Genomic DNA, 27,055 nt, shown 5'->3' with positions numbered 1-27,055 from the left:
TATTATAATGAACCTCCAAATAGAAATGAAGCCATGGCTCAATTAGATATGGACAAGAAAATCCAGCTAGTCTATTGTGTAGCTTCACATTGCTCTAGATTATTATTCAAAGTTAGTATATGCATTCTGTAAACAAAGAGCTTCTTTTGGATCCCCTTAGTGAAGGTATTTGAAAGATTTTCTTTGTGACACCGATAGTGATAAAGTCAAAGACTGTGGTTCTTTTCATTGTGGTTTTGGTACATAAAGTAAAATATATACAATTAAAGAAGCAACTATCTTGAAATGTTGCTATGGATGCATTTTAAAAATTGTATGAAATAGTAAACAAGATCTATTAATAATTTGTAAGTGGTGGTTGATGGTCAATGTAATTCAGGACCTCTGCCACATTGTAATATGATATATTTGCAATTTATTCTGGTAAGACCAAGTCACACAAACACATAACACTACCACTACTTGCCACCTATATTCATCTTAGAAAAAGATGGCAAACTTCAGTCAGAGGTTAGGAGTTAGGGAACAAAACTTATCTTCTTTGCTTATTTTATCTAAGGCCCTCTTAGAATTGTGAACTCAGAGTAAAAACTCTTACAGGGGAGTTTGGTTTTTGTGGGCGCTAGGACATTCCTTCAGACATTACTAGACTATTTTAAAGCTTCACCTTCTTTATTCCAACTTGAGAAACTCTGTCCTTATGCCTTTAAGCCCACTCTGCAGCAGATAAACACATATTCTAAATAGGTAAGTGCGGTCACATACAGTGACCCATGCCTGTAAGCAAGTACTAGGAAGCCTGAGGCAGGATTTCCAGTTTGAAGAAGTTCAAAGCCAGACAATGCAGTAGAGTGAGACCCTGTATTAAAAATCACCACCACAACCACCAAAATCAAACAAACAATATTAAAAAATAAAAATAAAATATAAAGCTGAAACCAAAACAATACAAAACAAAGTAACAGAATATTACAAACACACTTTGGGACAGATAAGGCAGGAAGCTTACATGAAATCGTTTCTCCCTTCTAAAGGTTCTTCCCTTTCCACCTTCTAAGCACTCCTAGATGCTTGGTCCAACAAGAAGAGCAGGACTTTAATGTCCCGGACAGAGCTGAAAGTTAGGTTTGAGGTACTCACAGGACTTCAGCTGGAGCTCGCGCTCAATGGAGAGTTGCAGTTCTAGTCTCTCTGTGAAGCTCAAAGGTCCTGGTGGGCCCTCCTCAGAGAACAACTACCACCCCAGGCTAGAGCTCTTTGGGACCTCTGTTCCCAGTAGAAAGACTGGGCATTGGTCCTTAGGCTGATTTATTCTAGGTGGCTATTTTTAGTCTGCCCTCCTTCTCCCTCCCTTGACTGTGTTATCTTGCCAGTGACATTCTGGGAGTGATCCCAGTGGCGGGGGGGCTGCCACAGGGTAGTCCCAGAAGGGCTGATTGACAGATAGGCATCTGGTAAGACTAAAGCATGCTCTCAGTATGTCCTCACATACTCTGCCACAGTGCTCACTAGGACACTCAGATAAGTGCTCTGAGCAATAAACATTCCTATGTACCACAAAGGGGCCAGAGAAACCCCAGCTTTAACTCACTTCCTCACCTTCCTCCGTGCTGCAACCCATTTACTTTCTCCTCCCAAATGAAACTTTCTGTGTTTTCCCTTCTTTAGGGCTCTGCAATATATCACCCCATTATCGATAGAGTGAAGAGAAAGATTGGAAGGGGGAAAATTCATCCTGGAATGAGCTCTCGATCATCTTTTTTAATACTTAAGCAAATCTTGCTGTCTTATAGAATTTCCTCATCTACTCATCTATCAGGTTCAGTCTGAATTAAAATGCCAACAACCTCTACTCTTCTTACTAAGAGGCAACACTGCGAGATTAATGTGTGCAGCACTAGGAACTTAGTCAAATCACAGTTTTTAAGTGTATAATTTTTCTCTCTCTGATTACTTTTAAATGATGGAAATAGCACAAAACTCATTTTTACAAATAGCTACATCATCAATTTTAAATGGCACAAACAAAAGTGGAACCAGCATCCTGCCTCCCTCTGGGATTAAAAACCAGCCTTTCTGACAGGATTTGCGACACATTCCTTAGATAGAAATTTATGTATGGTACTATAAACCTGGTCAAAAGCCTGTGGCTTAAGAGGTCATAAGTCCTAGTGGGAAATCTTCTGTTGCTGTTATAAATGGCTATGACATTCCCATCACATTGTCTTCTGAATAACTGTTTATGCCTACAGATCAGCGCTGCTGTGAGCTTTTGTCAGAGAAGCTTCTTTTTGCAGTGACCACCAGGAACTGCACAAACTCAACTGGTCAAGAAGCCAAGAAGAGATGGTTGAATGCTGAGCCCCAAATGCAACATCAATATCACCTCTTTCAAAGCTTGGGAATGTAATGAAAGGAATGTTGGAAAGAATAAAAGAGCCAGAGCAAGAGAGGGGAATGGTAAGGAATTCTGCCTTCTTGGCCTGAATCAGACTTGGTTGTTGCACTCCAGAATTCACAATAGATATGATTACATGCACAACACTGAGCTCTATCAAAAGCCTATCTCATTGCAGAAGGAGCTTATGGGAGGATTTGTAACACTTAATGGTTGCTATGGAAAGGAAAGACATTTCTGGTCGTGTTCCCACGTTCCTATAAACAAACTCTCACCCATGTTCCTGGGTAACTAACCCTAATGAAACTCAGAGGGATGGGGCACACACACACACACACAGAGAGAGAGAGAGAGAGAGAGAGGGGGGCAGAGGAGAGACAGAGGGACAGAGGGGGGAGGAGAGACAGAGAAAGAAAAGAGGAGAAGAGAAAAGAAAAAGAGACAAGACATGAAAGTAAAGAGAGGCACTTGCTGGGAAGAGGAAGAGGAACAGGAGAAGGCTGTGAGGATAATGAGAGGTGAAGTAGATTGAGATACATTATGAAAATGTACATGCATAAAAATGAAATAATGACACCTATTGCTGTGTATAATTTATACATGCTAATTTATTTCTTAGTCATTTTTAGTCCCTATTTTGGGAACTTTCTGTTCAGATCTTTTGACCATTTTTTTAGAGGTCTCTATATATTCTGTATATTAATCCTGTCAGTGTTTAGCTGGCAAAGGGTCTCTCCCACTCTGTGGGTTTCCTCTTTACTTGATAGTTTCTTTAGCTGTGCAGAAGCCTTTTAGTTTCATGAGGCCTCACTTGTTAATTGTTGGCCTTGATTCTTGGGAAAATGTACTTCTATCAGGAAGTTCTTTCCTACACCTATATCACATAGGGTACTGCTTACATTTCCCTCTAAGAGTTTCAGTGTTTCATGTTTAGGTCTTTGATCCACTTGGAGTTAGTTTTTGTGTAAGGTGATAGATACAGGTCTAATTTCATTCTTTTGTATGTGGACATCCAGTTTTCCCAACACAATTTATTTAAGATTACTTCTTTTCTCCAGCTTGTTTTTGGCATATTTGTCAAATATCAAGTGGCTAAAGTTATGTATGTCCATGTTTGGGTCCTTGATTTTGTTCCATTGGTCTACATATCTGTTTTAGCAACAATGCTATTTTGTTTTTATTACTCTGTCTCTGTAATAAATCTTAAGACTGAGACTTGTAATCTCTCCGGCACTGTTCTCTTTGTTCAGAATCATTTTGGACAACACAGGGTCTTTTGTGGGAAACGATGCAATGATATTATAATCTCAAAAATATTTTTAAAAACAAAGGTATCTAATCAATACTTGAGCAAATGAACTGAACAAAGTTCTTAAGAAAGATAAATGGCCAATAAATACTTGAGAATTCTTAAACACCTTTAGACAAAGGAAAAATCTAAATGAAAACTTAGTCATAATGGCTACCAAGAGTACGTATGATAATAAATGCTGATGATTTAGAGAAAGGTGGTTCTTACTAACTGCAGGTGGGAATGTAAGCTGGCATGTCTTTGAAACACTAAGAACAGAACCATCATATGACCCAATTACTCCAATCTTGGGTATATACTCAAATTCTAAGTCAGAATGCCGGTGATCCTGGAATATACATGCTTATTGCCATATTATTCACAATATAGCATGATATGAAACTAGCCTTTATGTTTAACAAGAGTTGTGACTAAAAAATGTGACTTACACAAAACATAGTTTTATTAAGTCTAAAGAGGAATGAAATAATGAAATTTGGAGGAAACTGAAAAGAACTGGAGACTATCATGTAATTAAACAAAATAAATAAGCCATATTCAGAAAGATAAATTTAACATGTAGGACCTAAATTTAACTGTGTATGTGTGTGTGTGTGTGTGTGTGTGTGTGTGTGTGTGTGTGTGTGTAGATGAAACTATAAAGGATAAAGGGGGAGTTCTAATGGGGGAATGGCAGAGTGTAATGAGAGAATAATGAGAAGAAAAAAATCTCATATGAGGAATCTTAGTTAACAATGTATATGCGTACATCCATATGTTAGGAAAGAAGAAGGGGGTAGTGATGGGAAGATAACCAGAATGAGGAAAGAAAGAAGATAGCAGAGGGATATGAAGTATGAGCAAAGTGTAAGTATATATATATATTTTTTTTTATTTATTTATTTTTATTTTTAATATTTTTTATTACATATTTTCCTCAATTACATTTCCAATGCTATCCCAAAAGTCCCCCATAGCGCCCCCCACTTCCCTACACACCCATTCCCATTCTTTTGGCCCTGGCATTCCCGTATATTGGGGCATATAAAGTTTGCAAGTCCAATGGGCCTCTCTTTCCATTGATGGCCGACTAGGCCATCTTTCGATACATATGCAGCTAGAGACAAGAGCTCCGGGGTACTGGTTAGTTCATCATGTTGTTCCAACTATAGGGTTGTAGATCCCTTTAGCTCCTTGGGTACTTTCTCTAGCTTCTCCATTGGGAGCCCTGTGATACATCCAATAGCTGACTGTGAGCATCCACTCCTGTGTTTGCTAGGCCCCTGCATAGTCTCACAAGAGACAGCTATATTTGGGTCCTTTCAGCAAAATCTTGCTAGTGTATGCAATGGTGTCCGCGTTTAGAAGCTGATTATGGGATGGATCCCTGGATAGGGCAGTCTCTAGATGGTCCATCCTTTCATCACAGCTCCAAACTTTGTCTCTGTAACTCCTTCCATGGGTGTTTTGTTCCCAATTCTAAGAAGGGGCACAGTGTCCACATTTTGGTCTTCATTCTTCTTGGGTTTCATGCCTTTAGCAAATTGTATCTTATATCTTGGGTATCCTAAGTTTTGGGCTAATATTCACTTATCAGTGAATACATATTGTGTGAGTTCCTTTGTGATTGTGTTACCTCACTCAAGATGATGCCCTCCAGGTCCATCCATTTGGCTAGGAATTTCATAAATTCATTCTTTTTAATAGCTGAGTAGTACTCCATTGTGTAAATGTACCATAATTTCTGTATCCATTCCTCTGTTGAGGAACATCTGGGTTCTTTCCAGCTTCTGGCTATTATAAATAGGGCTGCTATGAACACAGTGGAGCATGTGTCCTTCTTACCGGTTGGGACATCTTCTGGATATATGCCCAGGAGAGGTATTGCTGGATCCTCCGGTAGTACTATGTCCAATTTTCTGAGGAACCGCCAGACTGATTTCCAGAGTGGTTGTACAAGCTTGCAATCCCACCAACAATGGAGGAGTGTTCCTCTTTCTCCACATCCTCCCCAGCATCTGCTGTCACCTGAATTTTTGATCTTAGCCATTCTGACTGGTGTGAGGTGGAATCTCAGGGTTGTTTTGATTTGCATTTCCCTGATGATTAAGGATGTTGAACATTTTTTCAGGTGCTTCTCTGCCATTCGGTATTCTTCAGGTGAGAATTCTTTGTTCAGTTCTGAGCCCCATTTTTTAATGGGGTTATTTGATTTTCTGGAGTCCACGTTCTTGAGTTCTTTATATATATTGGATATTAGTCCCTTATCTGATTTAGGATAGGTAAAGATCCTTTCCCAATCTGTTGGTGGTTTTTTTGTCTTATTGATGGTGTCTTTTGCCTTGCAGAAGCTTTGCAGTTTCATGAGGTCCCACTTGTCAATTCTCGATCTTAAGCACAAGCCATTGCTGTTCTATTCAAGAATTTTTCCCCTGTGCCCATATCTTCAAGGCTTTTCCCCACTTTCTCCTCTATAAGTTTCAGTGTCTCTGGTTTTATGTGAAGTTCCTTGATCCACTTAGACTTGACCTTAGTACAAGGAGATAGGAATGGATCGATTCACATTCTTCTACATGTTAACAACCAGTTGTGCCAGCACCATTTGTTGAAAATGCTGTCTTTCTTCCACTGGATGTTTTTAGCTCCCTTGTCGAAGATCAAGTGACCGTAGGTGTGTGGGTTCATTTCTGGGTCTTCAATTCTATTCCATTGGTCTATTTGTCTGTCACTATACCAGTACCACGCAGTTTTTTATCACAATTGCTCTGTAGTAAAGCTACCTAAACATGATAAAAGCAATCTACAGCAAACCAGTAGCCAACATCAAAGTAAATGGTGAGAAGCTTGAAGCAATCCCTCTAAAATCAGGGACTAGACAAGGCTGTCCACTTTCTCCATACCTATTCAACATTGTACTTGAAGTCCTAGCCAGAGCAATTCGACAACAAAAGGAGATCAAAGGGATACAAATTGGAAAAGATGAAGTCAAAATATCACTTTTTGCAGATGATATGATAGTATATATGAGTGACCCTAAAAATTCCACCAGAGAACTCCTAAACCTGATAAACAACTTCGGTGAAGTAGCTGGATATAAAATTAACTCAAACAAATCAATGGCCTTTCTCTACACAAAGAATAAACAGGCCGAGAAAGAAATTAGGGAAACAACACCCTTCTCAATAGTCACAAATAATATAAAATATCTTGGCGTGACTCTAACTAAGGAAGTGAAAGATCTGTATAATAAAAACTTCAAGTCTCTGAAGAAAGAAATTATAGAAGATCTCAGAAGATGGAAAGATCTCCCATGCTCATGGATTGGCAGGATCAACATTGTAAAAATGGCTATCTTGCCAAGAGCAATCTACAGATTCAATGCAATCCCCATCAAAATTCCAACTCAATTCTTCAACCAATTAGAAAGTGCAATCTGCAAATTCATCTGGAATAACAAAAAACCTAGGATAGCAAAAACTCTTCTCAAGGATAAAAGAACCTCTGGTGGAATCACCATGTAAGTATATATTTTTAAAAGGACATAGCAGGATAGTATATAAAAGAGAATACACTGTCATCACCAGCTATGGTATATCTAGTAACATATGGTATAATAGGTCTAGAAGTATTTCTTGTAACTCCTAAATCTGCCTACACCAATCTCCAAAAATTCTTCAATTAAAGACCATTTTTTTCTACTGTCAAGTTCTTGTTTGAGGTTTCTGCTCACAGACTTGTGCTTTGATAAGCCATGATTCCTTTATATCTATGTGTTTATCCCTCCAAATTAAAGGCTAGTGTTTTGTTCCATGATCTTGTTACTGGACTAGCAAATATTCAAGATATTCTAGAGACACTTTTCTTTCTCAATCTGACAGACTATTCAAACAATGGATCCTAAAGAAATAGGAATTGCCCTAAGAATCTTATGTTGGTAGAAGGAAACACACCAGCCCAATGGAAAATGTATCTCCCAGGAAGAGATTTCATAGATTTCTAACAAATTGTCAGACCACTTTATTGGATTAGACTGAAGCCCAGACAATGAAGGGTAAATGGCAGGTAGGGCCATACCTTTTCCAGAAACAGCTCAAATATGGATATCTCTGACCCTCTTTTTAAACTTTAATCTTATTCCAAGACCTCAAGATGGACTTGAAGAAACTAATGGATCTCTTTGTCAGTCTTCCCAGTGTGACCACATTGAATAAATATCCTTCCTCTGCTTTCCACTAACTGGCTTATTGAGGGTGGGTAATAAAACTTGGCCTGGAGCACAGAATGTGACTCCCTAAGTTTGATGTCAAACTCAGTCATTTAATGGATTTAAGAAAAGTGGTTAATTTTGTTTGCTTACCTCTTTTCTTCTTGTATAAATTGAAATGACAATTTCCAAGATTTTCCCATGCTAAATTACAAACAGGAAAGCCTTTTTAAGGTTTTACAGTTCCTTTGAGGCCTCATAGATTATATAGAATGTTTTGATAACAAATCGACTAGAGACTTTTGCTGTTATCTTTCTGTTATAAATGTCTAGTTTTACGACTTGTGATGAGACTGTCCAATCTACATGACTATCATTCCTTTAGAGTTGTTAGGGCTTGTTTTAGGGATAAGGATGTAATTTCCTTTGGCATGTTATATCAGAGCTTGAAAACATGTATTCTGCTGTTGGAGACATATACCAGATTTTGTTGGCTGGAGCATCCCCCCTTACTATATTTTAAATTTTCTATTATTTTTGTGAGTTGCTGAAATATGAATGTTAAAGTTTTTAACTATAATTATTCCTCATTTCACTTCTATCAGGGTTTGTTCTTATGTATTGTTGGATTTATATTCGTTTGGGGTCATAATGTCTTTTTCTTTCCCTGGTTAGTTTTTCCATACTATGTTTTATTGTTTGTCATCCTCCTGACTAGGCCTCCTGCATGCTGGTTACAAATGTTCATCTTGTCTTTCATTTATTTATTTATTTATAGTTTTTAGAGACAGGATTTCTCTGTATTCCTAGCTATCATGGAACTTTCTCTGTAGACCAGGCTGGCTTCAGAATTAAAGAGCTGTCTGCCTCTGCCTCTTGAGTGTTGAGAGAAAAGACTTGCACCACCCTGTCATTCCATTATTTTTGACATAGATCAGTTCTTAATGTGTAGCCCAGCCTGGTCTTTAAACTTTAAATTATCTTATTTGTTTGGTTTTTTGTTTGTTTGTTTGTTTATTATTTGAGCCAAGATGTCACTATTTAGCAGGTTCTGGTATGAAAGTAATGAGTCTCCACTCTCTGCCTAATGAGCGTTGGAATCACATGTGCTACCAAATCTGGCTTTCTATTACTCTACCTATGTAGAATGTCAAGCGAGTTACTTATATTCAATATATGGTAAGGTTTTGCTTTAATAGTCTCTGCTATTCTCCTGTAGTATATGTAAAGTATTTTAATCTGGATATTGTTTATGCTGATTCTCATTCTGTCTTCATGAACATTACCTGATATGTTTTTTTTGTATTATGTACTTGCATTATTTTTGTAGAGGTTGCAAACAATATTAAAATATTCCTGCACTTAGTATGATATATGACTAATCACAATTAGTATTAGTGTTTTACTACTCTTTAAAATATAGAAACATGACATCGGTTTCAATTTCTTTACCTCCTTTAGATAACATTGTCTTAGATATCAGATGGTATTACTACAAACAACAATACCTCCAAACTGAGGTTTGGAGGCCCAAAGGCTTAGACTGCCCCACCTAGGGATCCATCCCATCCACAGACACCAAACCCAGAAGATATTGCTGATGCTATGAAGCACTTGCTGACAGGAGCCTGTTTCCCAAGAGGCTGTGCCAGAGCCTGGCCAATACAGCTGTGGATGCACACAGCCAAACATTGGACTAAGCATGGGAATCCCAGTAGAACAGTTAAGGGAAGTACTGTGGGGATTGCAACCCCACAGGAAGAACAACAATATCAACCAACCAGACCCCACAAAGCTTCCAGGGACTAAATCACCACCAAAAGAGTACACATGGTGGGACTCGTGGCTCCAGCTGCATATGTAGCAGAGGATGGCATTATCTGACATCAATGGAAGGAGAGGCCTTTGGTCATGTGGAAGGTCAATGACCCAGCATAGGGGAATAGTAGGTCACTGAGGAGGGAGGGGGTGGGAGAGCACCCTCATAGAGGAAGGGGGTATGGGGGAGGGTATGGGGAGTTTAACTGAAAAGGGGGATATCATTTGAAATATAAACAAATAAAATAACCAAATAAAAAACCTTGAAAGTCCCCAAATCTTATCACATATGGTGGAGTCAAGACATCTCAAACTTGGCAGTCTGACTTATGACCCATCCTGTGGTTTCTATTAACAAAAGGCAGTGTCTGAGCTAAAGCCAGGCCATCCTTCCTTACTCTCAGCCACAAAAAATGTTTCCCTGGTCCTGCAAGATGCACTCCTGAGCCCTCGGATGCTAAGTCACAGAGTTTGGAGGCACCAACCTCTCAAATTTTGCTCTTATTTTGAAGTTGGATCAAGTCTATTCTTTCATTTTCCTCCACCAACTAGTTTCTTACATTTGGTGCAGAACCCTGGAAAGGGCTTCCAGGTAGATCCAGCTGGACCAGACCCCTTTCTTTGCCAGGAGCTTCTTTTCACTTCCCATCTCTCATCTTTCTGGACCCTTCCAAGAGCTATCCAACTCTCCAAGCTCACTGTGGCTGAACTGTGGCTGGTACACAACCCAGAGACCTCAACTATGTGGGACCACGACTACTTGCAGCCTTATTGCAACACGAGTGGAGAGAGTTTTAGCTACACTCATGGCTTTTGTTTTGTTCTACCATTTCTATCAAACTTCTAAGTCCAGTTCCCAAAAATCCTCTCACACATTTGACCTGGCCATTTGATCTCTCCCAATCAAACTTTCCGTCACTTTGCTTCTCTACACACACCTTCTCTTCTCCCACAACTCCATATTTAGTCTACCCACCGCTCTCCTTATTCTCTCCCTCAAGCCCTGGAGCTCACCCTATATTCCTCGGGTATGAACTGCTGTCCCATGGATCTCTTTTTCTTTGCCACAAGAAGTCCAATTGATATCTGAGAACTTCTCCCTCCTGAGGGACCACTTAAGTCCTTCCCAGAAAAAGAAGATGGTTCTGGACTGTAAGATTCCTGGTCATTCTAAGTTACCCCAGGTGTACTACAGTAGCATTTTATTTATGCTATGGCACTAAATGAGAGAGCTAGAGCAAAAATAGTGAAGGTAGAAACAAAATAATCATGCATGGGTTAGGTTTATCCCATGCTGTTTAAACTTGATTAGAAGCTGGCTGGAGAGATGGGATTTGGCTCTGTGACTATATTGTCTCAGTGTCCTCCAAAACCCTTATCCTGTGTCAGTCTGGGAGAAACAAAAACAACAAAACAGCCCAAGAAGTAAAGACATTGTGCCCATATGGACAGCTAATGGATGAACTATTTCCAGTGCAGCTTACTATCATTACTTTTCTTATATAGACATGTTCATAGTAAAACAGCTCTAGTACAAGGATACAAAGGTGTAACTATTGAGCTGCTGGCACCCTTTCCCTGACCCTGGAGTGGCGCTGGTAATTGTATTTTCTTCTCTGTAACAAGAAAGGTTTCGGGAGCACCTGGGGGAGCCATCTTGGTTCCCGGACCTCTCAGAGACTAGTCTGTGAAGGTGAGAGTGTGGAATACAGAAGTTAACAGTTTCTGGGACTGGCAGAAGCCACACAGCTTCTGAGGCAGACCCCATATCAGGCTCCAGACATCTGGGCACATTCCCTGCTGGAGAAGAGTTGTGTGCCCCACCCGGAAGGGTTTTGCCAGAGCACCTGGGGGAGCCATCTTGGTTCCCAGACCCCTCTGAGACTAGTCTGCACAGGTAAGAGTGTGGACTACAGAAGCTACACAGCTTCTGGGACAGGCAGAAGCCACACAGCTTATGGAGCAGACCCCGTTTCGGGACTTCATCTTCTGCCAGGAGGCAGGTCCAAACGCCAGATACCTGCGCACCTTCCCTGCAAGATGAGAGCTTGCCTGCAGAGAGTACTCTGACCACTGAAACTTAGGAGAGAGCTCCTCTCCCAGGTCTGCTGATAGAGGCTTACAGAATCACAGGAGGAACAAGCTCTAATCAAAGACAACTATAACAACTAACTCCAGAGATTACTAGATGGCTAAAGGCAAACATAAGAATCTTACTAACAGAAACCAAGACCATTCACCATCATCAGAACCCAGAACTCCCACCTCAGTCAGTCCTAGATACCGCAACATACCCGAAAAGGTAGACCCGGATTTAAGCATATCTCATGATGATGTTAGAGGATATCAAGAAGGACTTTAATAACTCACTTAAAGAAATACAGGAGAACACTGCTAAAGAGGTGCAAGTCCTTAAAGAAAAACAGGAAAACACAACCAAACAGGTAGAAGTACTCAAAGAAAAACAGGAAAACACAACAAACAGGTGATGGAATTGAACAAAACCATACAAGACCTAAAAAGGGAAATAAACACAATAAACAAAACCCAAAGAGAGGCAATGCTGGAGATAGAAACCCTAGGAAAGAAATCTGGAACCATAGATGCAAGCATCAGCAACAGAATACAAGAGATGGAAGAGAGAATCTCAGGTACAGAAGATTCCATAGAGAACATCGGCAAAACAATCAAAGAAAATACAAAATGCAAAAAGATCCTAATTCAAAACATCCAGGAAATCCAGGACACAATTAGAAGACCAAACCTACGGATAATAAGAGTAGATGAGAATGAAGATTTTGAACTTAAAAGGCCAGTAAATATCTTCAACAAAATTATAGAAGAAAACTTCCCAAACCTAAAGAAAGAGATGCCCATGAACATACAAGAAGCCTACAGAACTCCAAATACAATGGACCAGAAAAGAAATTCCTCCCAACACATAATAATCAGAACAACAAATGCACTAAATAAAGATAGAATATTAAAAGCAGTAAGGGAAAAAGGTCAAGTAACATATAAAGTCAGGCCTATTAGAATCACACCAGACTATTCACCAGAGAATATGAGAGCCAGAAGATCCTGGACAGATGTTATACAGACATAAAGAGAACACAAATTCCAGCCCAGGCTACTATACCCAGCCAAACTTTCAATTACCATAGATGGAGAAACCAAAGTATTCCACGACAAAACCAAATTCACACATTATCTTTCCACGAATCCAGCCCTTCAAAGGATAATAACAGAAAAAAAACAATACAAGGACGGAAACCACGCACTAGAAAAAGCAAGAAAGTAATCCCTCAACAAACCAAAAAGAAGACAGCCACACAAACAGAATGCCAACAATAAAAACAACAAACATAATAGGAAGCAACAATTACTTTTCCTTAATATCTCTTAATATCAATGGACTTAATTCCCCAATAAAAAGATATAGTCTAACAGACTGGCTACACAAACAGGACCCAACATTTTGCTGCTTACAGGAAACCCATCACAGGGAAAAAGACAGACACTACCTCAGAGTGAAAAGCTGGAAAACAATTTTCCAAGCAAATGGTCTGAAGAAACCAGCTGGAGAAGCCATTCTAATATTGAATAAAATCGACTTCCAACCCAAAGTTATCAAAAAAGACAAGTAAGGGCACTTCATACTCATCAAAGGTAAAATCCTCCAAGAGGAACTCTCAATTCTGAATATCTATGCTCCAAATGCAAGGGCAGTCACATTCATTAAATAAACTTTAGTAAAGCTCAAAGCACACATTGCCCCTCACACAATAATAGTGGGAGACTTCAACACACCACTTTCATCAATGGACAGATCTTGGAAACAGAAACTAAAAAGGGACATGGTGAACTAATAGAAGTTATGAAACAAATGGATTTATCAGTTATCTACAGAACATTTTATCCTAAAACAAAGGGATATACCTTCTTCTCAGCACCTCATGGTACCTTCTTCAAAATTGACCATATAATTGGTCACAAAAAGGCCTCAACAGATTAAAAAATATTGAAAGTACCCCATGCATCTTATCAGATCACCATGGACTAAGGCTGATTTTCAATAACAACATAAATTATAGAAAGCCAGCACTCACGTGAAAACTGAACAACACTCTACTCAATGATACCTTGGTTAAGGAAGGAATAAATAAAGACTTCTTAGAGTTCAATGAAAATGAAGCCACAACATACCCAAACTTATGGGACACAATGAAACTATTTCTAAGAGGAAAACTCATAGCTCTGAGTGCCTGCAAAAAGAAACTAGAGAGAGCACACACTACCAATTTGACAACACACCTAAAAGCTCTAGAACAAAAGAAAGCAAACTGACCCAAGAGAAGTAGATGGCAGGAAATAATCAAACTCAGGGGCTAGATCAACCAAGTGGAAACAAAAACTATTCAAAGAATCAACCAAACCAGGAGCTGGTTCTTTGAGAAAATCAATAAGATAGATAAACCCTTAGCCAGATTCACTAGAGGGCACAGGGACAGCATCCTAATTAACAAAATCAGAAATGAAAAGGGAGACATAACAACAGATCCTGAAAAAATCCAAAACACCATAAGGCTATACTCAACAAAACTGGAGAACCTGGATGAAATGGACAAATTTCTAGACAGATACCAAAGTTAAATCAGGATCAGATTAATGATCTAAACAGTCCTATATCCCCTAAAGAAATAGAAGCAGTCATTAATAATCTCCCAATCAAAAAAAGTCTAGGATCAAATGGGTTTAGTGCACAGTTCTATCAGGCTTTCAAAGAAGATCCAATTCCATTACTTCACAAACTGCTCCACAAAATAGAAGCAGAATGTACTCTACCCAATTCATTCTATGAAGCCACAATTACTATGATACTTATACCACAGAAAGACCCAACAAAAATAGAGCAATTTCTTCAGACCAATTTCCCTTATGAATATCGATGCAAATATACTCAATAAAATTCTCAGTAACCTAATCCAAGAACACATCAAAACAATCATCCACCCTGACCAAGTAGGTTTTACTCCTGGGATGCAGGGATGGTTTAATATACGGAAATCCATCACTGTAATCCACTATATAAACAAACTCAAGGAAAAAAACCACATGATCATCTTGTTAGATGCGGAGAAAGCATTTGACAAAATTCAACACCCATTCATGAGAAAAGACTTGGAAAGATCAGGAATTCGAGGCCCATACCTAACATGATAAAAGCAATCTACAGCAAACCAGTAGCCAACATCAAAGTAAATGGTGAGAAGCTGGAAGCAATCCCACTAAAATCAAGGAGTAGACAAGACTGCCCACTTTCTCCCTACCTATTCAACATAGTACTTGAAGTCCTAGCAGGAGCAATTCGACAACAAAAGGAGATCAAGGGGATACAAATTTGAAAGGAAGATGTCAAAATATCACTTTTTGCAGATGATATGACAGTATATATAAGTGACCCTAAAAATTCCACCAGAGAACTCCTAAACCTGATAAACAACTACAGTGACGTAGCTGGATATAAAATTAACTTAAATAAGTCAATGGCCTTTCTCTACACAAAGAATAAACAGGCTGAGAAATAAATTAGGGAAACAACACCCTTCACAATAGTCACAAATAATATAAAATACCTTGGCATGACTCTAACTAAGGAAGTGACAGATCTGTATGATAAGAACTTCAAGTCTCTGAAGAAAGAAATTAAAGAAGATCTCAGAAGATGAAAAGATCTCCCATGCTCATGGATTGGCAGGATCAATATAGTAAAAATGGCTATCTTGCCAAAAGCAATCTACAGATTCAATGAAATCCCCATCAAAGTTCCAACTCAATTCTTCAATGAATTAGAAAGGGCAATCTGAAAATTCATCTGGAATAACAAAAAACCTAGGATAGCAAAACTCTTCTCAAAGATACCACTGGTAGAATCACCATGCCTGACCTAAAGCTGTACTACAGAGCAATTGTGATAAAAACTGCATGGTACTGGTATAGCGAAAGAGAAACAGAACAATGGAATAGAATTGAAGACCCAGAAATAAACCCACACACCTATTGTCACTTGATCTTTGACAAGGGAACTAAAACCATCCAGTGGAAAAGAGATAGCATTTTCAACAAATGGTGCTGGCACAACTGGTTGTTATCATGTAGAAGAATGCGAATTGATCCATTCCTATCTCCTTGTACTAAGGTCAAATCTAAGTGGATCAGGGAACTCCACATAAAACCAGAGACACTGAAACTTATAGAGGAGAAAGTGGGGGAAAGCCTCGAAGATATGGGCACAGGGAGAAAATTCCTGAATAGAACAGCAATGGCTTGTGCTGTAAGATCTAGAATCAACAAATGGGACCTCATAAAATTAAAAAGGTTCTGTAAAGCAAAAGACACTGTCAATAAGACAAAAAGGCCACCAACAGATTGGGAAAGTATCTTTACCTATCCTAAATTAGATAGGGGAGTAATATCCAATATATATAAAGAACTCAAGAAGGTGGACTCCAGAAAGTCAAATAACCCCATTAAAAAATGGGGCTCAGAGCTGAACAAAGAATTCTCACCTGAGGAATACTGAATAGCTGAGAAGCACTGAAAAAATGTTCAGCATCTTTAGTCATCAGGGAAATGCAAATCAAAACAACCCTGAGATTCCACCTCACACCAGTCAGAATGGCTAAGATCAAAAATTCAGGTGACAACAGATGCTGGCCAGGATGTGGAGAAAAAGGAACACTCCTCTATTGCTGGTGGAATTGCAAGCTTGTACAACCACTCTGAAAATCATTCTGGTGGTTCATCAGAAAATTGGACATAGTACTACTGGAGGATCCTGCAATACCTCTCCTGGGCATAAATCCAGATGATGTTCCAACTTGTAAGAAAGACACATGCTCCACTATGTTCATAGCAGCCTTATTTATAATAGCCAGAAGTTGGAAAGAACCCAGATGCCCCTCAACAGAGGAATGAATACAGAAAAATGTGATACATTTACACAGTGGAGTACTACTCAGCTATTAAAAAGAACGATTTTACGAAACTCCTAGGCAAATGGATGGACCTGGAGGGCATCATCCTGAGTGATGTAACCCAATCATAAAAGAACTCACATGATATGTACTCACTGATAAGTGGGTATTAGCCCAGAAACTTGGAATACCCAATATAGAAGATACAATTTGCAAAACACATGAAAATCAAGAATGAAGACCAAAGTGTGGACCCTTTGCCCCTTCTTAGAATTGGGAATAAAACACTTATGGAAGGAGTTACAGAGACAAAGTTTGGAGCTGAGATGAAATTATGGTCCATCTAGAGACTGCCATACCCAGGGATCCATCCCATAATCAGCTTCCAAATGCTGACACCATTGTATACACTAGCAAGATTTTGCTGAAAGGACCCTGATACAGCTGTCTCTTGTGAGGCTATGCAGGGGCCTAGTAAACCCAGAACTGGATGCTCACAGTCAGCTATTGGATGGATCACAGTGCCCCCAATGGAGGAACTAGAGAAAGTACCCAAGGAGCTAAAGGGAATCTGCAACCCTATAGGTGGAACAACAATATGAACTAAGCAGTACCCCTGGAGCTCCTGTCTCTAGCTGTGTATGTATCAGAAGATGGCCTACTTGGCCATCATTGGGAAAAGAGGCCCCTTGGTCTTGAAAACTTTATATGTCTCAGTAAGGGAGAAAGTCAGGGCCAAGAGGTGGGAGTGTGTGGGTAAGGGAGTGGGGGGAGGAGGGTCTGGGGGACTTTTGGGATAGCATTGGAAATGTAAATGAAGAAAATACCTAATTAAAAAAATAAAAAAATAAACAAACAAACAAAAAAAACCAAGAAAGTTTTCCTTAGGTACCCCTCCTTTTAACATTAATGGTTGTTTAAGTGTTTGATGACAAGAGACCTGTGGATAGTAACTAAAACTACATTGTTAATCTAAAGCTTGTCTCCACAGTAATGCTACCTCACACTGGTCAGGGTGTGACCTGATCCAAGTGCCAGATGGAAGGCCATTCTTTAGTGAGATTTGGAAAGTTCCTTTCCACCTGGAGGCAAGCTAATCTTTGGATCTTTCAAAGCAGCTGTATCTCCCACTAAACTGTCTCTTTCTAAACTGAGAGAGAGAGAGAGAGAGAGAGAGAGAGAGAGAGAGAGAGAGAGAGAGAGAATTGTTTTCAACTAAAAGTAAATAACTGAGACAAATCACACTGATTCTAGCCATTCTAACAACTACATATAGACTCTGCTTCCTTGAGCTGAGACCATGGAATTCCTTCCTCTGTTTATTTGATATTTTGGTCTCACCTGCCTAGGCCATAAGTACCAACTCTTCATATATCCATACTAAACCAACTAAGGTATCTCTAAAGAAGAAGTATGTAATGGTCCACGTTTATTCTGTGAGATGGTGAAACCCAGAGGGACCTGTGCTCTGATGACAAGTGTGCTCACTTTACCATGGAACTGAGCTCACCATGATCAGAAAGCAAGCATATGGCTTACTACCACCTTGGCTAATAACAAAATGTAATGGATGAGCATCATATGACACCAACACGATCTCACTGATGGAACTACATGGCATAAAACAAAATGGCAGCACCATATAACTTCCCCATCCTATTGAGCCATCAGAGGATCACTGCAGCCCTTTTTATATTAGGCTAAGAAGGTAAACACCGGGGCTCCAGGTTGCTTTCTTTTTGTCATTTTTAATGTTTTGTTTGTTCTAATTTTGATAATTTTTCCATGGTACATTCATAGGCTTTTTCCAATCTAGATTGCTCTCTTTAAAATAAACACATCAGACAAACAAAATTCCAAAGAAACAAACAAAAAAACCCAAACCCAAACAAACAAACAACCCCCCCCCCAAGTTACATTGAGTGTTTGAAGAGCTTGCTTTCTTATCTAATGTTTTCCTTTCTATTTCATCAGGAACAATATGCAACTTCCTATCCTCCTTAACCCAAGTCCCCAATATTTTCAGAGCTCATGTCAGGCCAGGGCCTTTTTATTAGCTGTCACTTGCTCAGGATTCATTGTTGAGAGAAAAGATTATTTTGATTTACATCACAGCTAACAGCCAGATCTTAAGCCATTATGTAGCTTTAAAAATAGAGTTCTATTTCTTTGACAGCAGGTGCTTCTTTCATTGATTTGTCCTACAGATGAGGTTAAAAGAAAACCAGTATCGAGCACATGGAATGCAGAGCTTCTGTTCTGTGGTGCTTTGAATAAAAATGGCTCCCAGAGGCTCCTGTATATGAATGGTTACTCACCAGGGTCTAGCATTATTTGAGAGGACTATAAGGATTAGGAGATGGAGCCTTGCCAGAGTAGATATGGTCTTGCTGGAGGAAGTGTGTCATTGGGGGTGGGCCATGCTAGGCCCAATTGGTCTGCCTCTGTCTCTCTGTCTATGTATCTCTCATGTATCTCTCACCTACTGCACCAATGCCTGCCTGAATGCTGCCACATCCCACACCATGATGAGAGTGAATGAAATGTTCAAGACTGTAAGCAAGTTCCCAATTAAATGCTTTCATTAGAGTTGCTTTGGTCACGGTGTCTCTTCACAGTAAGAGAACAATGACTAAGACATGTTCTATCCTCTGTTAAACCGCTGTACCTTTAGGTGAACCTTCCTAAAATGATCATACCTGAACTTGTTAAATGTTATATATTCCTTCACAGAAAGATGAAAGAGACAGGGCCACCCCCAGCCAATTGGATACAATTAGGCTCTAATAACATGAGATCTCAAGGTTTTATTGAGGATCTAGGGTGATAAACTAGGAAAGGCTAGAGAAAGGAAGATTTACCTATGTGGCTAAGAGAAAACCACATATATACAGAGAGAGAAGAGTATTCAGTATGATGGCTTTTGAGTCATCAAAACTCCTCTCAGTAACCTCTTACCAATTCTCTGTAAGCCCAATAAACTTATTGGTTCCCCTGGGGGGAACTCTGATGAAATGGGGCTTTGGTTTGTCAGTGGAACCTTATGAGCATGGGATATAGATACCACTTAGCTCTCCTTGCCACCACACAGGAAGAAAGAATTACACATAGAGAGTAAATTAATTTACTAATGTTATTATGTCTCACAGTATTAAGAAAGGAAATTAGTAAATAAATGGACATGCTAGAATAATAGCAATATGGACTTTGTTTCAGTAAAGAATAGATTCTATATATGAAAATTAGAATGTCTACATATTTCCTGAATGGAAGACTAGATAGATTACACAAGATATGAAAGTCTGAGTAAGATATTTAAGGTACATAAAGGTTGAGACTTAGAGATAACACATATGGTATTAAAGTTTCTAAGGTCAAAGATCAACAATTACAGGAACTAGATGAAATGTATGTTTAATAAAAGCTTATTTAAAGTGTTTAAAATACAATACAGTAGCTAAAAGTAGTTGGAAGTTAAAATATAATGCAGTAGTTAAAAGTTTTAAAAGTACCAAACTGGTATAATTGACCTTCTAGGTATTCAATAACCTTATTTGGAAGCTTATACTAATGTGATCAGAAAAGTTAAAGGGGGGAATATTTGCTCCTTGTCCTCTAAGGTAAATTCTAACTAGTGTCCATTCTACCAAGAGGAGAGTCAAGAAAGAGGAAAAATTTCTGGACACCTACATGGTTTTTTAACACCTAGCAGGAAAGTATAACCAAAATTAAAATGATCCACATGTTTCTTTAACAGTATTCAAATACTATATTTAATCATATTAGATGTTATTTGGAGAACTATTTTCACAAAATAAGGTTCTTCTTGATGAAAAATGTGTGTGTGTATCATACATAGGCAAGACCTTGGCTCAGTTTAACACTGCAGTATCTACCTGCGGCTAAACACACACACACACACCCTATCTTCTTAAATGTCATTAGGACTTTCTACACTCTTATCACACAGTCTTCCTAACTAAAGCAGACTACTAGATACTCCATCCTCAAATTCATAGGTTTTTAGGAAATTATTCAAGGACTGGTGTCCTTGGGACATTTCTGGACAATTTCATAAACAGGAACCAACAGGATTTCATTTTATCCCTTGTTATCAACTAGATGCTGATTTTAACTGACTTCCTTTGCAAAGTTTCCTTACACCAAAGTCTGTCATAATAAACAGCTGATTACTTGGTTACCTGATCTTTAACAGGACTCTGGTACAGGACAAAACAAAATCGGTCTTGCTAATATCTACGATAAAGTGTTCTTTAAGTGGTTTTCTTGCCTGTTCTCATTCTCTAATAAGAGAAATGCTGTCCCAACTATTATTATTATTATTATTATTATTATTATTATTATTATTATTATTATTATGGCATGAAACCAGGGGTTAGCACATCTTAGGCAAGTGCTCTATTATGAGCTTCATCCCCATCCCTAGATACTAAAATATCCAAATATATGGCAGTTTGAATAACTTCTATCAAGAGCAGACAGAGAGCTGGCTATTAAGTTTTTAATGCCAACTTCTTGATCATGGTCTCTCTCCTTCCAGGCAAACATAATGTCACTGTTTTATTAGATATTTTCTTTATTTACATTTCAAATGATATCCTCTCTCTCATTTCCACTCTGAACCCCACCCATCCATCTCCCCTCCCCCTGCTCACTAACTCCTGCTTCCCTGTCCTGACATTCCCCTACACTGGGGCATCAAGCCTTCATAGAACCAAGGACTTCTCCTCTCATTGGTGTCCCACAAGGCCATCCTCTGCTACATATGCAGCTGGAGCCATGAGTCCCACCAAGTGTTTTCTTTGGTTGGTGGTTTAGTCCCTGGGAGCTCTGGAGGGGGGTACTGGTTGGTTGATATTGTTGTTCCTCCTATGGGGCTGTAAACCCCTTCAGCTCCTTGGGTCCTTTCTCTAGTGGATGCCAAGAAATGCTTGGAGACAGGAGCCTGATATAGCTGTCTCCTGAGAGACTCTGACAGAGCCTAACAAATACAGAGGTAGATGCTTACAGCCATCCATTGGACTGAGCACAGGGTCCCCAATGGAGGAGCTAGAGAAAGGACCAAACTATGTTTTTAAAGTACTCTCTCAGTAAGAATTCTAATAGTACTGCTAGTCTCAAGTGTTGTATGTTACAGATGCTACCTCACTTGCATAGCATATTCCAAGGATGCATACTGTCATTACATGGCTTCCTTATGTTCTGGATTTTTCCATTTGTTAAGTTTTGTTATGGCTCCTAAGATGGACCCTCCTCTGAGGCACTCTAACTCCTGCCCCTTCTACATTGCCCTTTTTGCTAGCTCTGAAGTAGTTAAAATGTCTGTACCCTGAAACCTCTAATACCAGTTAGGTTCAGATCAGCTTTACATCTTTCAGGACCAAACTGACTCATTAACTGCGATGGTTCTTCAAAATTAAAAATAGTTATATCTCCTAACTAGTGAAATGTGCCCTTCTCTACATGCAATCTTGCTTCTACACCAGAAGACTCAACCTGGTTCAAGACAGAGTCCAAAGACTCAAAAAAAAATTCTACAAAAGGCCTCTTCCTCTGGATGGGCTTTTTGTTCTCTAATCCTGACTCTTCCCCTTAATCACTCCTTTCCTCCTTATTATCCCCATAGATATATTTTTACACTGTCCTTTAAACTGTTTATAGAATCACAGTTCTTACTAGATCCACTACACAGGATAAATTAAAAACAGTGCTTCTCATAAAGTTACTCAAAACCAAAAACTTCTGAAAGAAGTCCCTTCTGCTAGCACAAAGTAGCTGGACAGAAAACAGCTCCTCCTATCTTTTATATGTAAAGGATATAAAATAAAGGAAATCTTCTACACCAAAACCCGCGCTATGAAACAGGCCAGAGACTTTACAAAGCCTGATGCCCAAGGAATTCTAGAAAACAACCAACCCCATCATGCCCATGAGCCTAAAAATTACAGCAACAGGCACTCTGAATTATCTCTCTGCAGTTTACACAAAGGGGGCAGTTTCTGAACCAGTAGAATTCAGTCCTATGGTGAGAGTTTTTGTTTCTTTTAAAAACACAGACAATAACTAACTTATTAACTAACTAACTAAGCCATCAGAGGTGAATAGAGAGAGAGTGACAAGGGAAGCAGGGAGGGAGAGAGAATTGATATTGGTGGGATGAGGAAAGAGAGCTCATCTCTAGGACTCTAGGACATGCCAGAGACCTGGGATGGGTAAGGTTCCAGGAAGTCTATGATGGTGGCTCTAGCTGAGACTCCTACCAGTGAGGGGTATGGAGCTTGAAGTGGCCACCTCCTGCAGTCAGGCAGGACTCTCAGTGGAGGGATAAGTACACCAACCCACACACAAAACTAAAATTTGTCTTGCCTACAAAAAGCACAGGGACAAAGATGGAGCAGAGACTGAAAGAATGGCCAACCAATGAGTGGTCCAACTTGAGACCCACCCCATGGTCAAGCACCAATCTGTGACTTAGTACTAGTAGTATTCTGTTATGCTTGCAGATAGGAGCCTAGCATAATTCTTGTCTGAGGGGCTCTACCCAGCAGTTGACTGAAACAGATGCAGAGGCGCATAGCCAAGCATTGGACTGAGGTCAAGGAGTTTTATGGAAGAGTTGGAGGAAGAAGTGAAGGCTCTGAGGAAATAGGAACCCCACAGGAAGAAGAACAGAGTCAACTAACTTGAACTCTTGGGAGCTCTCAGAGACTGAACCACCAACCAAAGAGCATACACAAACTAAACCTAGGACCCCTGCACATATGTAGTAGATGAACAGCTTGGGTCCTGAACAACTGGAGCAAGTGCTGTCCCTGACTATTGCCTGCCTGTTCCCATACCTAGGCTTGCTTTTTCTGCCATCACTGGGAGAGAATATGCAGTGACTTGATTTGCCAGGGTGGGTTGGTATCCTCAGAGGAGAAGAGGGTAATGGGGAGAGGCCTGTGAAGGGGAATGGGAGGAGGAAGACTGGGAGGAGAGGAAGGCTTCAGTTGGGATGTAAAATGAATAAATAAATAAATGGAGAAAGCAACACATAAATACTATAAGAATATGTTTTCATTTGAATCCCAGATGTGGGATATGGACCTGCTTCAGATTGTCCACAACAGCTGACTATGATTTGTGTCATGCTCTAGCAGGGGCATGATTTTGCCAGCTGCAAATAGTTTTTGTGATTGCGTTTGGAATTCTGAGAACTTTCAGAGGGTAGAGCCCTGATAGGTGGGTGGTTTTTTTGGTAGGTTGCTGGTTGCTTGGTGGTTGTTGTTTTTTTTAAGTAGTTGTGTATAAAGAAGAAACAACAAGAAGAAATTAGACATCCTGATGGCAAAGATCAAACTTGGCCCGAGGAACAGAATGTACCTAATCAGCAGGAAGTAGTATGATTACATCACCCCCTTTCTGACCATGGACTTTATTCGGGGATCTTTTTCCTTTCCCCCTCTATCCCTATTTCTCTCCTATCTAGTGTTAGGGAGTTGAAAGGGTAGAAGGAAAGGGTGAAAAAGGGTGGAAAAAAGAAGGACCCACAATGTAGCCAAAGTCTGGCTACACAGTCCCTTCCCAGACCCTATTCTCCTCTACAAAATCTGATTCTGAAGCCTTGTGTAATGTATTCTTCTCTACCCTTGGATATAAACCAAAGTATTTGGAGATGCCAGCCTCTCAGGTCATGTCTGCTCTTGCCATTTTGAGGTGGAACTGAGTCTGTTCTTTCCTTTTCCCATGATGACTTACTTCTTGCTGTTACAGTTACTGTTTCAGTTATCAAGTATGGTTTATAAAATCACTTTTATTAGCTGTAGTCCTAGTGGAAATTTAAATTTTAGCGTCCTTACTGATGTTATTTTTTCCTGTTTGTTTATGTGTTACTAGTGAATTTCTTACCTGTTTTCTTTGTGCTGCTTATTAGGGATGGAAAAGCTTTCGTTGTTTTCACTGTGTCTTAGCTAGTGTTGGGATTGAAGGTCCTGATGAACTAAAATGTTTCTCTATCTTTTCACTTGTTGTTGCAGGCTGTGGAGGTGGGCTTCCCAAAGCTTCTTGGATCACTGATTATTGTGGCGATCTTCTGGCTGACTAATGCCTAGGTGGAGAAGGTTAGAGATAAATGTCCTTAATTTGGTTGTTGTTGAGATTGGAATGTTAAATGTTCACCATAATCTACATGTGTAAACCAAATAAATCTTTTCTTTCTAAACATACCTTTGGTTCCAGTTTTCAATCAAAGCAACAGAAATAAAACTAGAAGACTTAAACCCAAGACCTACTGACAACCATAAGCATAACCCCAACCCTAAGCCTTAAACTAGCCATATCCCTAGTGTTAATATTAACTCTATCCCATGCTGGCACTATATTCTAAACTCTAGACAAAATATTTATCCTAGCCCAACCTCCAACTATAACCTTAACCCTAATACCAGCCCTGTTCCAAATGTAAACCCCAAACTTACTATTAGCCTACCCCTAACACTGTCTTAAAAACATTATCTAACATTCCTCCAATCCTAATCTCAAATTTAGACCTAATCCTAAGGATAGCTTCAAATCTAAATTTAACTTTACAACCATTCTAGTTTAGCTCTAAGAAAACCCAAAGAACTACTGCTATCTTTATCTCTAACTTACCATATCCTTGCCCTAGAATTAACCCCCTACCTAATGACATTAAACATTATACTTAATCTTAGCCTAGACGTATTTCTTACCCCAACCCTGGCCATAGCTCAAATATGAATCCTAACCAAAACTCTAGCACTATTCCTAATATTGTCTCTAACCTTAATCCTAATCATAGGACTAAACTTCAGCTTGAGTTATACACCCAAACAAAACTAAAAATTACGTCCCAGAATAGATGAAAATATTTACTTAATTGTATAGGCAAAATTAATCCCAATCCTAAACATGACCATGAAACTAACTCTAGCTTTATCCTTATTCTAAACCTAGACTTCTCCTTAGTCCTAGCTCAAAGCCTAACCCTTGCCCATAGTCCTAGACTTAACTATAAAATTAGCCCTAACATGAACCCTATTCCTTGCTCCAACTTTTACCTAAGACCTAACCCTGGCCACATAACAATAACCCTAAATACAATATAGAATTAGACCAAATCCTAGGCCTAATATTAATTATAGCATTAGACTTAGGTGTAATTATAGCACACCAAACCTCCAGCCATAGCCTAAAACATAACCTTTCTTAAAAGATTTATTTTTATTTTATATGTGAGTGTTTTGCCTGCCTAAGGAGGATGTCCAATGGCTTAAAACTGAAGTTACAGATGGTTGTAACCTGCCATATGGGTATATGAAACTGAATATAGGTCCTTTGAAAGAGCAGCAATTGCTATTAATTGCTGAGCCATTTCTCTAGCCCCCTTGCTGAAACTTTTAACCTAGACCTCTTCCTAGCAATAGTCTGAATCCCGGCACAATCATAGCCATAAGCTTTACATAGCCATACCCCCAGATGCTCAACCTAGTTCTATTTCTAACACTGATCCAAACTCTAGTCATAGACATAGTCCTAACCCTAAACCAAGTCCAAACATTAACCATACTCCAAATCCTAATTATAGTAAACAAAGCTCTAGTCATATGTTAGCCATAGCCATAGCATGATCCCTAAAACTAATAATACACACAACCCTAGAATTACCCTATTTTTGGTCTGGAATTAGCATTCATCAAAGCCCTAAGCACAATCCCATCCCCATTTCTAACTAGAAAGCTAACCCAGAACTAACTCTAGAATTAGTTTTATCCTAATCTTAACCAAAACCCTGAGTTTGGTCCTATGTAATACCTATTGTGCTGGTTGGCTTTGCCAGCTTGACACATATCTGGGAAGAGGGAATTATGATTGAGAAAACACCTCCATTAAACAAGCCTATAGGAGGTGGGCAGCATGCTGCCCCTTCCCCCCTCCCATTGAGCTCCATCACCTTCCTTCCTGAGAAGTCCTGCCAGGCCCCAAGAACACCCAGACCTTCCAGACCCAGGAACACCCAGGCTAGACCCTGCCCTGCCTATCTCCTTCCTGCTTAATCCAGCTGGGGCACAGCCAGCAGAGGTGAGTTGTGCTCTGTTCTCACAGCTCCATCTTGGACCATGGCTTTGCCTCCCTTCCTGAGGAGGCCTGTCTGACCCAGGGAACATACAGTTCCACCTGAGGCAAAGCCAGCATCCGTGAGCAGAGTGCTGTTCCCTGAGCTCAATTTTCAGGCCCGAGGCTCTGCCTGACTGCCTGAGAAGTCTTGTTGGCATCAGTAAGATCCAGCCAACACCAAGGACAACCAGATCACTAAAGGCCAGCATAAAAATACAACCAACAGG

The 27,055-nt window shown here is 39.6% G+C and overlaps 1 protein-coding gene across 3 annotated transcripts in view; it reads right to left on the bottom strand.

The window, feature by feature from the left end:
* Asb12 (ankyrin repeat and SOCS box containing 12) overlaps window positions 1-27,055 on the bottom strand; it is a 110,391-nt gene that overhangs the window by 7,026 nt on the left and 76,310 nt on the right. The window contains exon 2 of one of the 3 annotated variants that reach the window (XM_021153858.3): window positions 24,600-24,798. The gene's annotated coding sequence lies outside the window, so the exon portion shown is untranslated. The other 2 variants (XM_029473401.2, XM_029473402.2) reach the window with 2 other exon arrangements.

Source organism: Mus caroli, unplaced genomic scaffold, assembly GCF_978045245.1.
Source record: "Mus caroli unplaced genomic scaffold, Mus_caroli_1 scaffold_5, whole genome shotgun sequence".
NCBI lineage: Eukaryota > Metazoa > Chordata > Mammalia > Rodentia > Muridae > Mus > Mus caroli.
Note: the sequence above shows the minus strand (reverse complement) of the source record. Positions and strands in the feature narration are given on the sequence as shown.